This window comes from Capsicum annuum, chromosome 12 (assembly GCF_002878395.1).
Source record: "Capsicum annuum cultivar UCD-10X-F1 chromosome 12, UCD10Xv1.1, whole genome shotgun sequence".
Classification (NCBI taxonomy): Eukaryota; Viridiplantae; Streptophyta; class Magnoliopsida; order Solanales; family Solanaceae; genus Capsicum; species Capsicum annuum.
In genome coordinates, this window is record NC_061122.1 from 10,636,956 (window position 1) to 10,655,121 (window position 18,166).

Consider the following 18,166-nt stretch of genomic DNA (forward strand, 5'->3'; position numbering starts at 1 on the left):
CGTATTTCTTTTGTCATGAATTATGTGCATGATATTAGACAGATAGAGGTGTTTCGGGCCTTTATGGTTCGGAATGCTTGTCACGGCTAGGACCCCAGTTTGGGTTATGACAAACTTGATATCAAAGCACGATTCATGGTCCCAGGGTGTCTGCGAAATTACATTGAGTAGAGTCTTGTTTATGGGTGTGTAGCGCACCACACTTATAAGCAGGAGGCTACTAGGCGTTTAAGAATGTCTCTCTTTCTTCATGTTCTAGTTCGTGCAATAGAGTCAGAATGTTCCTCTTTCATACTCAAATTTGTGCTATGGTGTCGCCCATATGAAAGTAATAGTCATCCCAATTCTTTCCTTACTCGAACATTCTCAGACATGTCTCATCATTGGGCTGATTCAAGTACAGAAGTTTAGAGTCTAAATGGTATGGTTCGTTCAATTCGAATCATATAAGATTTTTGTAGGGACTTGAGAAGAGTCCGTTAGTGCTTCAGAGTGTGTTGGTTTTAGTGTGAACCTTGATTTTGATGAAATCGTGTTTTTCAGCCTGCAGTATTAAGTTTATTCAGTTCTTTTCAGAACTTATGTTGCCAGTGTCACGCTTCAGAGGTAATAAGGTGTAGCAGAATATTGGAACCATATTTCCACCCAAATAGTAGCATAAGTTAAAGTGTTGTTTTCATGACCTATTAGTAGTGATATTGGACCAAGAAGTTGGTGGTGTAAAGTCACAAAGTTAGAAGTCAAAGTGAGGGTGATTTTGTGTAAATGAATATTTCTGTTGAATAACCGATGTTTGAGGATGATTTACCCCTTTATAGTGATAAACTAATATGGTAGCTAGTAGCGTATGTGGATGGTATGGTAGTCCATGGAGGAAGTGTTTTACTCAAATTTTATTTATACAGAATAATATGTATATTTTTAGACCATTAAATATTATGTGTCAATTTTCTATCCCCTGTAATATGTAATCTTGTTATCATGGTGTTTTTGAAAAAAAATAAATTAAAGTCTAGTGAAGCCGTGTGGGTCTCTTTCGATTCACTAGCATATTTGCCTTGTCATCCATCTTATTTTCTTGTTCAAAATACAAAATCAAAGTCTAGTGAAGCCGTGTGAGGTCTGTTTTGATTCATTAGCAACTTGTTGTTCTTTCGTTGGTTTAATATATGTATGGCTGAATCTGTTTGCATGAGATTGAGTTGGTAAAGAGGTAATTCATCCTTGTGAGTTAGTTTAGTATAAGGTAGAGAAGGAGTTTTTAGTTAGGGTGATTTGTTGGTTGCTTGAATGTGAAAATGGCTATAATAACGAGAAGTTATGGTTATAGACTCATGCTTGTTTGAGGAATTTGAAGGCAGTCTAAATGTATGATTGAGTGAGTAAGTATGAGGTGAGAAATCCGTATAAGTAGAAAAGATTGTATGGGGTTATAATATAAGATTAAGGTTGATCATGTCTTTTATGTGACCTTACCCCTTGACCCTCTTTTGTTGGTAGTTGTAAACTAGTACTACTTATGAGAAAGTATGTAGCAGATTTTGAAGTATTTGGGATAGAATGTTCCAATTTAATGATTAGTATATTATGTTGCACTCATCATTGGTGGTAGATGATTAATGCTAGACCATTGGCTTGAATTTAATGTAGGATGTGGATGTAAGAATAGTGGCATAAGATTAATGATGTATATTTGTGGGAATAAATATTAGTAGGCTTGATGTGTTGAAATAGTACATGCTAATGAGATATGACAAGGAAGACCATAAGGTCAAGGTCGATTATTGTTGTTATGAAGTTCTAGTGTACTAGTGTTTCTTGATGTTTATTTAATGGTTTCCAAGTGAGAATCATGCGTAAGGTTGGGTTGTAAAATCATGTTTAGCACTAGACATTAAGTTTGACCAGTTGAAGTTGATAAAGGTAGATGTGATGATTTTCTGATCAATGATGTTAGTTATATGAAAGTCATCTAATAGGCTAGAACGATGTATGAAATGACTTAAGTTTAAATTGATTCGTAATGAAGTATAATGTTGTAGGTATGGTGTAGAAGTATGCCAAGGTGATATGAGGTTGCGGCATATTTTTCTAAGACTATTACATAATTTGTGTGGCTAGTGGTACCATTGAATTGTTAAGTGGAGAAAGACTAGTTAGATGGTATATGGTGATCTAAATAGCCATGTTAAGTGTTAGAATCTAAGTTTGAGTTCTGAAGGTTGAATTGATAGAATAAGTGTGCAAGCATTATACTATGACTATTGGTGGCTATGGAAAGATAGAGTGTATCCTGGAAGGTAGTCATTCGGGTTAAGTCCTATGATATGCATGTATTGTCATTTTTTTCAGACCCTAGAGTGCACTAAGTGTAGTTCAGTTAGAATCTGGTAAAGGATCTCCCAAATTTTAGATGATGACTTGAAGCTAAAGGGGAGATGATAGAACGAATGACCAAGTAAGGCTCTCAGATTTTAATAGTGATGCAGTATGATTTAGAACATCTGAATATGAGGATGAATCTCAACCCATTCCTACCTCAGTATTTTTTTTTAGTTATCTGAATACTTACTCATGACTTACGATCCAGTTCTGTGATAGTAGTTCATGATTTCTGTATATAATAGAAAGTCACGTACTCTTCCAGTTCCAAGATAATGAGTTCTAGTTCATTCAAGTAGTCGAAATCACATTCCTTATGTTATGAACTCTAGTTGAGGTCATACAACTCATGACACATGTACTCACTCTTTATAGTGTGCTCAGTCCCGTATAAAAATCTTTTTATGTTTCAGGGTCTTATGTTTTAACCTTTTTGTGACCCGCCCTATGCAATGATAGTGGTGATGATGTAAATGTTCTTGTTGATGGAAGATCATAGTATGCTTGTTTAGATACGGCCATAAGTATGAAGTAAGATTTGGGGCGAACTCTTTGCTACATGTGATGGTTAGTGGAAAATTTTGTGTGTGTATGTTTTTAGGATAGCGTGTAGGAGTTATATTGATAATAGTGTAGAAACTATGAGAAGTATGTATTTATGGGTGGTTGCCTTGAAGTTAACATGTGGTTATAAATTAGGCTTAAATGACGTTTTGGGATTGTAGTGGAAGGTCGCAATATGCATTAGCGACTTCATATTAAGAGTTCAGAGTAGTCATTGAAGTGGTAAGGCATGTTATGCTTAGAATGTGATCTTTAAAAGAGGTATAGAAGGTGGCATCATATGGTTTAGAATAATAGCGTGGTGTAGCATGTTGTATTTTTGTGACTTAGAGCTAGGCTTGATCACGGAGTAAGGATTAAGCTATTTTAGACATTAGTAGAAAAATTTGTCAATGCTCATATGAGAAATTTAAGCTGAATTAAATGAATATCATATTTATAGGGAATAGTATAGTTAAGGGATATTCGGGAAGTGCGCTAAGCCTGAAAGTAAGAAGTTGTATTGCCAAAGGTCTGAAAATTCTATCCTAATTTAGGAGTTATATGTCTATATTCCAGACTGCAGAGTAGTGTCAATGTTGTGATTTCCTCAACTGGATGTCTTGTGTAATCCATACCCAAGATTCATGGCTCCCTATTACCGCTAGAATTTCTTTAGAGAATTGTGCTGAAGAGATACTCCAGTTAAGTATGAGGGTGTAGTATAATTCAGTCTGTATGGCCAATAAGTAAGTTTAGCATGACTTGTTTTCTTTTCTTTGCACTTATTCATGCTACTCGAAATCTTAGACATGCTACTATTTCAAGATAGAGTATACCAGTAGTTACGATTATAGCCCAGTTTATGCATCATGCATTAAGTTCAGATTCCAGATGTTCAGTTATGATTCAATTTTTAGGCGCCCTATGTATCGCCTCAGTTTTCTGAGTATCTTAGTGAATTGAGCATTCATAGAGGGACATAGGGTTCCAAGGGGGAGATACCCCATTCAGCTGTATACATAGATTCTTATTACAAGCTCCGCACCAGTTGACATTGCGTATTCAGTCATACGTTCATATGTCATGTATTGCAAATGTATGTCCAATAGAAAAAGTTCATCTTATCAGTGTATTCAATTCTGCGTTCATGAGAACAACTTAGTAAAAAATCCACGCATCAAGTATGCATGTTCATTATGAGAATTCAGCTTATAAGTAGCTTCGGTCGTGTATTCCATGCATCAGATATTGTAACGCCCTGCATTTTGGGCTAGAATAAAAACAATGATTTTGATGCATTGCTAATCCCGAAGCCATAAAAAAATCCTATGCCAATACGGCATGTTAATTATTGCGTAGCATGTGAATCCGCTCCAGCTTGAATTTAGACCATAGAGGTCCTTCAACTCAAGGACGAGTTGGAACTATTTTGATCGACTAAGTTTTAGTAGACGTTGTAAAATATGTCAGTTTCCATCGACCATAAATCTCTATGTATGTTGAGTTAGGAAGCCTACTATGTGTCAAATGATAGGTATTCGAGTTAGCTTTCCAACGATACCAATTTGCCTAAAATCCGACACCCGAGCAAGAAGTTATAACCTTTCAAAGTGATAGCGACACCTAACCAATTACCCATGGCTACTGGAAAGCATAGGCGATAGCCTAGGCGGCGCCTATGTAAAGATAGACGATAGCCTAGGCAGCGCCTATGTAAAGATAGGCGATGGGATGAGCGGCGCCTATGTAAGAATTCTGGTGAATTAAACACTCCGTCTTAAGGACAAAGTGGTCCTTTTCCACTCTTCTTAGCCCTAAAACACGAGATTTAGTTCCAAGGACCCCAAAATACATATTCCTTCATCAAAAGTGATCAAGATTCTCCTTAGGGTTTCAAAATAAAAACCCAAATAGTTCAAGATTCGATCGTAGGTTTTCAAAGATAATTACATATTTGAAATCACCAATCCGCAAGCTTCAAGAAACATCTATCATCCTTGGAAATAGAGGTACGTGGAGTTATCCAAAAATCTCATGGGTGTAGTCTTTATGAACATGCATGCTTTTAAATGGGGGTTTTCAATCAAATGCTAATATCTTGCTTTCAATATGATTTCTAAGTCATTTTCTTTATGTCATGGGAATTGTTTGCCTATATACTTCAATGGTTGAAACCATGCATATGTGATTTGAGATTTTCCATGGAAGTTTGATAAATATGAATGACAAATTATTTTCAAATTCCCATGATAATGTTTTGATACTCCATATTATATTGTGATCAACAATAGAGAGCATGAATTTGAAATAAATATTGTTCACCACTAGTAAATGATGAGGCACCTTGGTTTTACATGATTATGCATATGTGGATGTGATATTGATGACTTGCAAGTCGGGTATGATGATACCCTACAAAATACGATATGCGATTGAATAAGATGAAATTTGAATGCATTGATTTTACATGAGAAAGGTGGATGCCCGAAGAAGGCGTTTGAGACACAAGCATACTCTAATCTCGGCGGCAACCGAGGTTTGACAATTGGTGTAAATTATGTAGGGTATTCTACCTTGCTCAGTTGTATTTCATTATTGTTGAGAAAAAAAAACTATTGCATTACACCCATGTGTTTTCAAATGATTTGATATGAAATTGCTTTTAATGGCTCTCAACTATATTTTGTAAAAATATTATGTTTTACTTTGATATCTCTGCGTCCCAGTACTTTTTTGCTGACCCCCTCCCCTCTCCAACCTCTCAGGTTCAGAGGCCCAGTCTAGGGATCAAGAGATTCAGTAGAACTTTCAGAAAGAGCTTTAGAGACAAGTGGTGAGCCTTCTATGTTTCGGAAGGTCTTATGTCCTGCAGTCCTTTCATCTTATATTCAACCCTTGGAGCCGATATGACAAGGGCAACAATATATGGAAAATATATATTCATTTGGACGTAGTAATTGGTAAAAGAGAAATTTTTGGGAATTTCGGTCATTCTTTCCATGAATGAGATGCTTCATACTAAAATATGGTTCATTGATCAACATTTTTCAAAATTTTGAAACACATTTGAACCAAAGAAGAGACTTTGACAGATAACCTGCTGAGGATATTCAAAAGTATGTCCTCATGAAAGTAAAGCATGACCTAGATAAGACAAGGAAGTGCTATCAGATACTTGTTTCTAAAGTTTTCAAATGTAAAGAAATTTCAACCAAGAGTTTAAAAAAGATAAACATAGTTTTTTTTCTTCTATCTACAATTAGCAAACAAATGGAGAAATAAGAATTTAGAAGCAGGCGAGCCAAGTACTTTAAGCATTCCTAAAATGTTTGATGTTTTAGTGAAAGCATAAAACTGGTGTATGAGGCATAAATCTTTCTTGGTTTCTACTTTATTTTCAAGAGGTAATATTTTATTTTATTTATGTACCAAAACTTGAAAATAAGTAAGAAACCTACTTATTTTTCAAAAAAATATTTTCTTTCCTATTAAATACATTCTAGGTCTAAAACATTTTTAATAATTGAAGTAAATTAAATAGGAAAAAAGACATGACCTTTTATCCATAGCTACAATACATAGGTAGAATCTAAGTACCAACAACAAACAAACCCAATTAGTACACCCTGAACTCACCTGATCCAGTTCAACAATCTCCATCGACGTTGCTTTCTTTGATGCGACAGATGTACAAAAATCTTTGTCCTGCATATAAGTTGTATCAAACTGGCTCAAACACTATTGCTGTGAAAAAATCTTACAACACATAGCAGAAAGAGACAAATACCTTTGAGAATTTGATTGGAAAGTACGTATTTCTTTTATGTTTGGAGATTTGAATGCTTGTATCATGAGTGAATTTATAAGTTGGTTCTATTTATTTTTGAGAAAATACATAAATAAACTGCCAATAAAAGAGAACTTCTTAAAAGACGACGTGGACTTCTAATAAAAGACCACGTGGCAAAGCTACTTTTAAAAATTCATCATTAAAAAGTAATGACATGAGTGAGTTGATTTTATAACGGTGATGGCATGAATGAGCCGAACTTTTAACTGATGGCATAAATGAGTCATTTTTTTGACTGTTCAGTGGCATATTTGAGAGTTTTGCTTATTTTAATTTATGACGTGGACCTCTAGTAAAAAGCCACGTGGCAAAGTTATTTTTGAAAATCACTGTTAAAAAGTAATGGCATGGGTGAACTGGTTTTGTAACGGCGATGGCATGAATGAGATCAACTTTTAACTGATGCATAAATGAGCCATTTCTGATAGGTCGGTGGCATATTTAATCCTTTTCCCACAAAAATAGCACCTATATTATTTTTCTTAATATTTGTCTTCTATTTATTTTCCTTATTTATAAGTTGGTGACTTGGCTCTGTTATCAATAAGAGAAATTTTCATAATCTATCCTAATTAGCCCTATCCTAAAAAATAATAATATATATTATTTTCCATAAAATCCACTTTTCATTTATTTTTCTTATTTTTAAATTTGTTTTATTTATTTTTGAAAAAACATAAATATACTACCAATAAGAAAGACATTCATAATCTATCCTAATTAGTACTATCCAACAAAAAATAACACCATATATTATTTTCTTTAAAATCCGTCTTCTATTTATTTTCCTTATTTATAAGGTGGTTCTATTTATTTTTAGAGAAACCATAAATACACTACCATGTTAGTCCTGGTACATATATGTTATAACATGAATTCTATGAGTGTCGATGTTATCCATAGTGCTCTCTTTAATAAGGTTACCTGATAATAAAAATTTTCAATATCTATCCTAATTAGTACTATCCTACAAAAAATAACGCTACATATCAATTTTAAAAAAATTCATCTATTTATTTTCTTTAGTTATAAGTTGGCGCTACATAATTTTGAAGAAAACATCAATACACTACCATTTCAGCCCGAATACATAAATGCTATGACGTGAATTTCTAGAGAGTCAGTGTATTCCTAATTCTTTTCTTTAATAGGGCCATCTCAATAATAGAGATTTTCATAAACTATCCTAATTAGTAATATCCAACAAAAAATAATACTATATATTATTTTTCTTAAAATTCATTTTCTGTTTGTTTTCCTTATTTATAATTTGGTTTTATTTATTTTTGGGAAAAACATATGTACACTATCAATTAGAAATATTTTCATAATCTTTCCTAATTAGTACTATCCAGCAAAAAATAAAATTATATATTATTTTCCTTAAATCCATCTTCGATATTAATAATTGTAGTATCTAATTTTAAAATAAAATCTTCATTTTGAAGCGTTAGTATTCAATTCAACAATACAATATCTTGTTAATAAGTACATTTAACGGTAGATATTAGTTGGTTAGGAAAGGGGCACAAGTGTGGATCGGGTTAGGAAAAATGGGTAGGGCATGATTGTTTTTTTTTAATGGGTCTGATTTTAGTGAATTCAATTTGGTGCATGGATGAAACACCCTGAGTTCTGGTTCTTTGAAAATTTTCTAAGATTGAGCTTCTAGACATTATATGACGTTGGGGTACTTGTCGTATGATAGGGTACGGTTTAGAATCCTCAATTCGTATGTTAATCAGTGTGGTTTGGTTGGTTTCTGCTCAAGGTACGAATGGACACTATACTAGTCATATAGGAGAGTACGAGAGGTATACTGCCAAATCATACGATGTCCTATGTCTAGCCTAGACTATTCTGCCTAAGGTCCGGTTCTGAGGGTACTTGTCGTATGAGTGGATACGAGATGGCCCTTGTCGTCGTATGTTGGATAGTGTTGGGGTCCAAGTCGATGCCTAGGGTACGAGTGGTAGGTATCACTCATATGTTAGGGTACGGTTTGGGGGGGGGGGCGTGTGGTCGTACCCCTATGCAAGAAATTTGTACAGTTTAAGTTGGGGGTATTCTGGATATTTCCCTTCTTAACCCCTTATAACGCTCAACTTACACGTTAATTTAGTGCAAGGCGGTCATCGTTAATATATTTACCCAACTTTTGGAGTCGGGATCGAATCCACAGGGAGCAATGTGAGTGGCGATTAAACTAATTTGAAACTATAGCTATAAGTTGAATTCAAACAACTGGGACGAAAAGATAAAATAGGGGTTTTGGAGATTAGCAAATAATTATTGGTCACTTTAGTTTCAGTGTTTGTAATCAAGAGTTTATGGGAAAAAAACTAGAATTATGTTCACTAGGGGTTTTGGTACTTGACATATGCTATTAGTGGTTCAAGATTCTAACAGTAGGTAGGACAACAAATTATCTTTATCGAAATTATGCCTAAATGTCTTCCGACCTACTTAAGAATTTAATTACCTAATCATCTCGGACATAGGGAATTTATACTCACTGACCAGACTTTACCTCAGGTTAATCAACCTTGTTACAACGTCAATTATTAAATGGAAGTTTTAAGTGCCTCCAAGTTCCTGTTAATAATTCACTTCCCACTATATTTGATTTCTTTATCAAGCAAATTAAAGTAGGTGTTATCTATCGCCTACAACCAATAGACGATAATTAAAATCTCAGAATTATCAAGGAGCCCTACTACCTTTTGAATCTTGAACACTTAGCACTTTATCTACATTTAACCCTAGATCCCATAATTCAGGTTAGAGGGGTTTAGACACTCATGACATAATGATCGAAACAACTAGCTGGATTCATAATTTGAAAGATAAACTTACCACAAGATAAATAGTAACTAGTAATTCTCGGATTGGATCATAATAGAAAGCCCTAACTATTGATAAAATCTCTTTAGAGTAATTGCTTTTTCAAGCCAAGAAACTAGAGAGAGAAAATAGCAAAATATGTGTCTCAAAACTCAACGTTCGGAACTCTTATGAAAACCCTAGACAAGAATTTAAATAGTTCACCCTAATTATGGAAACAAAATAATAAAATTTAGAAATTCCTCGGATTAGGTGACGCCATTTGTGATAGCCTATCAGGAGGCTGACGACTTATCAAAAATATCATCAGCTTCCTTTATGCGTTTTGGTACTCGCTGCCTAACACTGACGACAAACGGTGACACCCTATTAGATCCTTGACGACCTATCACAAATGTCATCAAGGTTTTTCCTTAGCTCTCTTGTTCTGCCTTAGGCTGACAGCAATCTTGACGACTTATCAGCTCCTTGACGTCCTATCACAATATGTTGTCACAGCTTTCAACTTTGGCCAATTCTCTGTCTACTACTGATGATGAAGTTGATAAATTATCAAAGGAATGACGACTTATCACAAATGTCGTCAGCCACACTTCGCCTTTATTTACTTCAGATTTTATCTTATTTGCTTCCATTTTTGTTGGTTCTCTAGTATCTTAGCTTCTACTGCAAAATCAAACATTAAACAATCAAAAACGACAAAAGTTGATTAAGACTTCGCAATTATTCTTAGTTAAAAGCCTCAAATGTGTTAGAATTAGCCTACACATCAACACCCTCAACTTAAAACAATTGCTTGTCCTCAAGGAACTCAGCACAACTAAGAGAATACAAAGCAGATTTAGCAGTCAATTATCTATATCATATCAAAACATCTTCACAATCTCTAAGGTCAGTCAATTCAAGAGCAACTGTATATATTATTGAATTGAAGAACAACAATGCAACACACAAGAATCAATATATGGCACCAACTCATCAACACAACCGTGCCTGTATCAAGTTTACACTATCCAAACAAGTCAATAACTAGCAATATAACCAGTGTGCCCTCACTACAAGGAAATCCCCCTCATCTCATATCAGGAATTATATATGTAACCATGGGGACAATCAAAACACTCACTCTCAGGACGAAGTTCCAATCAGTGTATGCGAAGTACCATAGGCTTGTCCTTATTTTAATTACCAAGATCTTCAGATAGGTCAGCTAGGATCACTATAAGTCTTTTCTTTGGCTTGTAATATAGCCTAGGGGCTGGTATAATACTCGATGATATTTAAAGCGACTAAGACTCCTTGACACTACACTAGCTTTTGGGGTCTCACTCATTTACCTTTTTATACTCTTCTCTTTTCTTGATCACACTAATTTAGGATGGGTGCGGTTCTTTTCTACAATCACTTCTTTTTGTTCACAACTTTTCTTTTCTTGCTCTTTTCCACCGCACTTAACTTTTTATTCTTTTCTTTTGTCTGCTTTTATTCATACTCATTTTACATCGCACACCCCTATGATAGCCACCCTCAACTTAAGCCATTTGCCTAAGTCAAGGTGCACAGTGTCCAAGGAGGACCAGGACCAAAATAGGTTCATTATGATATAAAAATGGGACGGTGATAGGTATCATAAAAATAAATAGTCTATTATGCATATAGGGAAGGTCATTTAGGCTAAAGTAAGGTAATATAAAAATGGCCTATGATCCTTTCCTAATCCCTATCCTTCAACGTAGGTAAGACTAATCGGGCAAGTTCAGAATTCAACATACAAAGGGAACTAAGTAGAATCTCACACGCACATGGAAAACATGTATATCATAAGTTACTACTTATCCGGTTCGTTCAATTATTTAGCAATGGTTATCAAGGCACCAGAACTAATACCATAAAATGATGCACAGTGGTCACAATTAGATGCAAATCACACAGTTAAAGAATTAGACCACTTGAGAGGTGTTCACAAAATAACAAAACCGTGTTAACTACCTTAGGTACTTGTATTTCTCCTAGTCAACTACAAAATGTTACAAAAAATCAAAATATGCCTAAACATGTCGGCTCTACTAGGAACAAGACTCTGGGGATAAGAGGCACGACAACAAAAACTCCAAGAGGACATCAACACCCACAAGTAGCCCCACCCTCAATTTAAAATCATGAAAGGTCCCCAATGTGTCAAACCAAACCAAGAGAGTTAGAAACATACCTGTGGAACCATGGGTGTGAAGATCTGATGTCAATCACATAATACGAATACAAACAACAAAATACCTTGGGTTGACTCCCAAGCAGAGCCTAATTTAGTGTCGTGGCACGATATCATTCAGTCATCCATTATTCCTCCACTTAGATGATTTGAATTTTCGGCCCATATTTTGATCATTACTTCTTTTAGGTATGTTGGGCAAAGGTGAGGGCATTATAAGGAATGTTCTATCACGCCACTTCGAAGACTTAGACCGCTTACCCAATTTTGTATCAAACTTTCGTGTGTGCTCATTGGGAAGTAGTGAGGATCTTAAAAATCCACTAAATGGACATCGATCTTCATGATTATTGGATTTTATGATTGGGGTTGTGGTATACCCTTTTAGAAAGATAAACTCCAAAATGTAAGAATTTTCCTCCTTATTTTCAAAATTCATCATTTGCTTGGGTGATTCAACTTTCACCGCATCCACCAGTCATAATGTTGAAAATTAGTTTGAATGAGGACTAATTATTACTTTCGGAGTAGCATCCCTATTAGTATCTTTACCCCAAAATTTACTAGAGTCTTCACAAGGATTGTGCTTGATTTCTTCTTTTGCCTCTAGCACCATTTCCCCAATCTTGGCATCATCCCACATGGTTGGTTGGAAAATCTCTAAGGGTTGATCAACGTCAATATCATCATCAGTATAGGATTCTTTCTCCTCATATTCACACTCTTTGATTATTCTAAATGATTCCACAAACAAGATATCATCTAAACATAATGTAGAAGAGTGCTTTGGATGATTGACCTTGATATCCATCTCCCTTATCCTTTCTTTTTCCTTGTTAAATTCCTTAATGTATTGACGTATATTACATATGATACCATTCATTGTGTCCATACGATCCAACATTAATTGAAGCATAGCTTCAATGCCACTCTTTTCGGTGCTTCGTTCTTCCTTTTCTTGACCATAAGACCTATCAAACTCATAAGAAGAACTAAAATTTGGGTTAGCACAATAGGGAGAAGGGGCATTTGGGCAATCACTCCTATGTCCATCTTGACCACCACATAAAGAACAATTATACTCCTGGTAGGATGGAGATGGTGCATACATCTCTCTCCGGGGAGTATATCTACAATCTTGCCAAAAGTGAGGTCCATAATAATATGGACATGGATCATCAAGATAAGAGTTCCAACCACCAAGATCATGTTCATTCCACGATCCCATAGTAATAAGTAAACTAAAATAAAAATCTACCTAACACAAGAAAAAAAACTAAAAAAAAATATTTACAAGTTTGAATTCAAGCAAGTACGCTAAAATTCAAAACCAACTCAATACGCTAAATTATTCCCCGGCAACGGTGTCATTTTTGATAACTCTCAACTTACACATGAATTTAGTACAAGGTGGTCGTCGTCAATATATTTACCCAATTTTAAGAGTCGAGGTCGAATCCACAGGAACAATGTAAGTGGCAATTAAACTAATTTGAAACTATAGCTATAAGTTGAATTAAAGCAACTGGCATGAAAAGATAAAATGGGGGTTTTGGAGATTAGCAAATAATTGTTGGCCACTTTAGTTTAAGTGTTTGTAATCAAGAGTTTATGAAAAAAAAACCCAGAATTATGTTCACTAGGGGTTTTGGTACTTGACAAATGCTATTAATGGTTCAAGATTCTAATAGTAGGTAGGACAAGAGATTATCTTTATCGAAATTATGCCTAAAAGTCTCTCGACCTCCTTAAGAATTTAATTACCTAATCCTCTCGGACTTAGGGAATTTATATTCACTGACCAGACTTTACCTCAGGTTAATCAACCTTGTTACAACGTCAATTATTAAATGAAAGTTTTTAGTGCTTCCAAGTCCCTGTTAATAATTCACTTCCCACTTTATTTGATTTCTTTCTCAAGAAAATCAAAGAAGGCATTATCTATCACTTGCAACCAATAGACAAAAATTAAAATATCGAAATTATCAAGGAGTCCTACTACCTTTTGAATCTTAAACACCTAGCACCTTATTAAGACTTAACCCTAAATCCCATAATTCAGGTTAGAGGGGTTTAGCCATTCATGACGTAATGATCAAAATAACTAGTTGGATTCATGATTTGAAAGATAAACTTACCACAAGATGAATAGTAACTAGTAATTCTCAAATTTGATCACAATAGAAAACCCAAAATATTGATAAAATCTCTTCAAAATAATTATTTTTTCAAGCCAAGAAACTAGACAGAGAAAATAACAAAATATGTGTCTCAAAACTCAATGTTTGAAACTCTTAAGAATACCCTAAACAAGGCTTTAAATAGTTCACCCTAATTATGAAAATAAAATAATAAAATTCATAAATTCCTTGGATTAGGTGATGCCATTTGTGATAGCCTATCAGGAGGCTGATGACTTATCACAAATGTTGTCAGCTTTCTTTATGATTTTGGTACTCGCTGCCTAACGTTGATGAAAAATGGTGATGCCCTATTAGATCCTTGACGACCTATCACAAATATCGTCAAGGATTTTCCTCAGCTCTAATGTTCTTCCTTAGGCTGACGGCAATCTTGATGACTTATCAGCTCCTTGATGTCCTATCACAAAATGTTGTCACAGCTTTCAACTTAGGCCAATTCTCTGTCTACTACTGACGATGAAGCTGGTAGCTTATCACAAGGCTGACGACTTATCACAAATGTCATCAGCCAAACTTTCCCTTTATTTACTTCAGATTTCAGCTTATTTGCTTCCATTCTTGTTGGTTCTCTAGCATCTTAGCTTCTACTACAAAATCAAATATAAAGCAATCAAAAACAACAAAATTTTCTTGAGACTTTCCAATTATTCTTAGTTAAAAGCCTCAAATATGTTAGCATTAGCTCACACATCAACCCCTTATGACCCCACGACTTAAAACACTTTTGGGACATTAGTTACCCTATTATTCTAAATAAAAAAAAACTCTAAAAACTCTCCAATCTCTCTCAAGGATCTTGGCTCAAGGAATGCTATTGTTTCTCTAATACAATCAATTTGGGGCTAATAATGGTGATTTCTCTCTGTATTCTTCTTAATCTAAGGCATGTCACTCCTCTCTCATTGTTAGTTCCAACTAAAAGCATATTTTATGAAATGCTTTTATTGCATAAATTGTGATAATATTTGGGTTTTGAAATATATGTTGGGGTTTTTTATTATAATGGTTGGTTATGGTTTTTTCATGTCTTTTACTTATGGTTTTCACGTTATAGTGGTGGATTGAACATGTGGTTACATAGGAATGGTTAATTGGTACTTGGTTTTGTAAACTATATGCCCTCAACATGTTTGTTAAAATGCCTATGAGAATGCTTTTGTTACCTAGTTGGACTTTTATTGAAAAATGTGCATGGTATTACATGATAATGAAATCTAAAATGGTTAAACGGTAAGGCATTGGTGGCCATAAAATTTGGTTTAAATGAAATACTTGTGGGGTATACGGGAAACCCCCAAGCAAACTTAATAATGAAATCCACGGGGGTACATGGAAATCTCTTAAAAGGTTGGCTAAAGACATTGCTTGCAAGCTATAGTCGGTATGACGATACCATTTCTTATAGCCTTGGTTAATAATATATGAAATTGGTGATTTGGTTATGTGTTAATGATTTTAATTAGGTAATAATGGTGTGTAGCTAATCATTAAGGTGTCAGTCCAATGGACGAACACTGAAAATTCATGTTTGCCGACATGAGGATTGGTCATGGTGACATATACTTGTGAGGTACACAAAAATCCCCTAATTTATACTTGTATATATGTATATGGAGGGTGAAGGGTACACAGGAATCCCCTGCCCCTATGATATCTCCGATTCGTGTAGCTGCACGTATTAGGGCCCATTCAGAGGGTAACATTAGACCCATATAGCCTATGGGTGATTTAGGATGGTTAAGCTACATATACCCAGTAAAATGGTTTTAAAGGCATGCTAAATCCGACTCCCTTTTCCAACATGGATTATATATATATATATATATATTTATGGATGTGTATGTACATAGTTATTTACTTGGTTTTAAATATTGGCATTATTTTATCATTATCCTAAGTGCATGCTAGCATTCACCTGCTAATCTATCTTCATCGTTATATCCCCATGTGGTGTAGGAATCGACCATACTGCTCCTCCTATTCAGTGATTATATTCGAAGTCAGCTTATGCTGGATTGAAGTGGTGATCTTCCATACTCTGGAAGGCTCCATTTACTAATATGGATTTCATTACATGCTTTGGTCATTTCATAGACTTTGGTTTTGGCTATGGTCGGGGGCATGTATCTTTCAGATATTGTTTTAGTTTCGGATAGAGACTTTGTGGGACTACTTTGGGTTTATATGGGCGGTATCGGTATTGGTGTCAACCTTGGCATTGGTGTTGGGGCTAATAACATTGGACTGTATTTGATTTATGATTGTTCTATTTGGTCATGTTATATATATATTTGAAATTCATCCAACTTAGGGTGTAGGGCTGTTATGGTTGGGTATTGGGGGTGGTCTCCGATCTTGGTTAGGCTTGAGGCATCCAATAGGACTGGGCCCTATTTCATATCCTGTTAGATTGGTATTAGAGCCCTAGGTTCTAGGTCACTAGAGAGTCCACAAAGCTGTGTCTAGTATTGTCTTCTTTAAGGGTGTGTAGCCCGCCACACTCACAAGGGAGAGGCTATGAGGTATTTAGGAATATTTCTATTTCTTGTGTTCTAATATCAAGCTGTAGATTCTAAGGTCCTGAAATCTTCTCTAATTCTTGTTTGTTCACTTTTCAGACCATAACTCGATGATCTAATACACACAAAAACTCCTCTGTCTCATTTGAGAACAACGTTAATGGGACACTCTCTAATCATGGGATCCATACTTAGTCTAGGGGTCCAGTTATTGATTGTCCAGGAGTTTCACTAGTTTCCTCTAGTCCTCCTACAATTGATGTGATGAATGCTGATTTTTGTTAGTTGATTCTTATAAGTTCTTAGCTGGTAGCTTCTTAGAATGAGCGTAGTACAGCTACTACTCCATCTTCTAAGGCCATAAGGGTTGGCCAGTTCATGAGGTTAAGCACTCTGACTTTTACTGGTGTTAAGGTAGAGGTGGATCCTCAGGGTTTTCTGGATGAGATGGAAAAGATTTTTAGGGTAACGCTAGCCACAAATGTGAAAGATGTGGAGTTTGCTTCCTACCAGATGAAAGATATGGCGTACCAATGGTACGAGTAATGGCATCAGGCAAGGGGTAATGTTTATGAGTCATCGCTGTGGGAGACTTTCTTTAATGCATTTCTGGACCACTTCTTTCCTCAGGAGTTGATGGAATCAAAATTGGAGGAATTTATTAATCTGAAATAGGAAAGGATGTTAGTCAACGAGTATGCCTTGAAGTTTCACCAGTTGTCTCGGTATATTTCAGAGATGATGTCTGGTATGAGAGCTTAGATAAGAAAGTTTACTTCAGGACTACCTCGTGAGTTGATCCTTAAGCGTAAAGGTTCCTTGCTGATCAAGGACATAGATATCTCTAGGTTGGTTGTTTATATGCAACAGGTGGAGAAGGAGGAGAAAAAAGAGGCTGGGATAGGGGAAAGGAAGGGTAAGAAATTTAGGTTCTCTGAGTAGGGTGGTGGCCAACAACAACATGGTAGAAATGGTGGTAAGTGACCAAACAAGAAGTGAGGGAGTTTTGGTTCTTTCTCTACAGCTAATGCTCCTTACCTAAAGCGGTTGGACGACAGGCAATAGCAGGGTAGCGACAAATTCAGGGCACATGGTGCCCAATCTTAGGCTAGTGAGCCTCAGTCGGCTTCATCATGTCCTCCTTGTAGGTTTTTCCGCCGTTTACATTAGGTGTTTTTTTGATGAGGTAAGGGTCAGATGCTTTAACTGTGGTCAGCCATGGCACATGCTTAGAAACTGTCCTGTTGGTAAGGTTACTTCGGGAGCGAACAAGGTTCTAGTTGCTTCATATTCAGCTTCGGAACCAATGGTTGCACCATTAAGTTCCGGCTCTGGTCGAAACCATCTTTATGCATCACTACTCGGCAGGAATCTGAGGCATCGCCTGATGTCGTGACTGATACGTTGCAACTCTTTTTTTGTGACATGTATTGTTTACTTGATTTAGGGTCCATTCTCTTTTATGTGACCTTATTTGTGGTTGTGTATTTTGTTTTTGATCCCGAGGTTATTTTGGATCCTTTTTCTATTTTTCTCCTGTAGGAGACTCTGTGATCGCTAGAAGAGTTTAGGTGGTGTGTGGCCTCTGTAGGTAGAAAAGAGACTTTGGTGA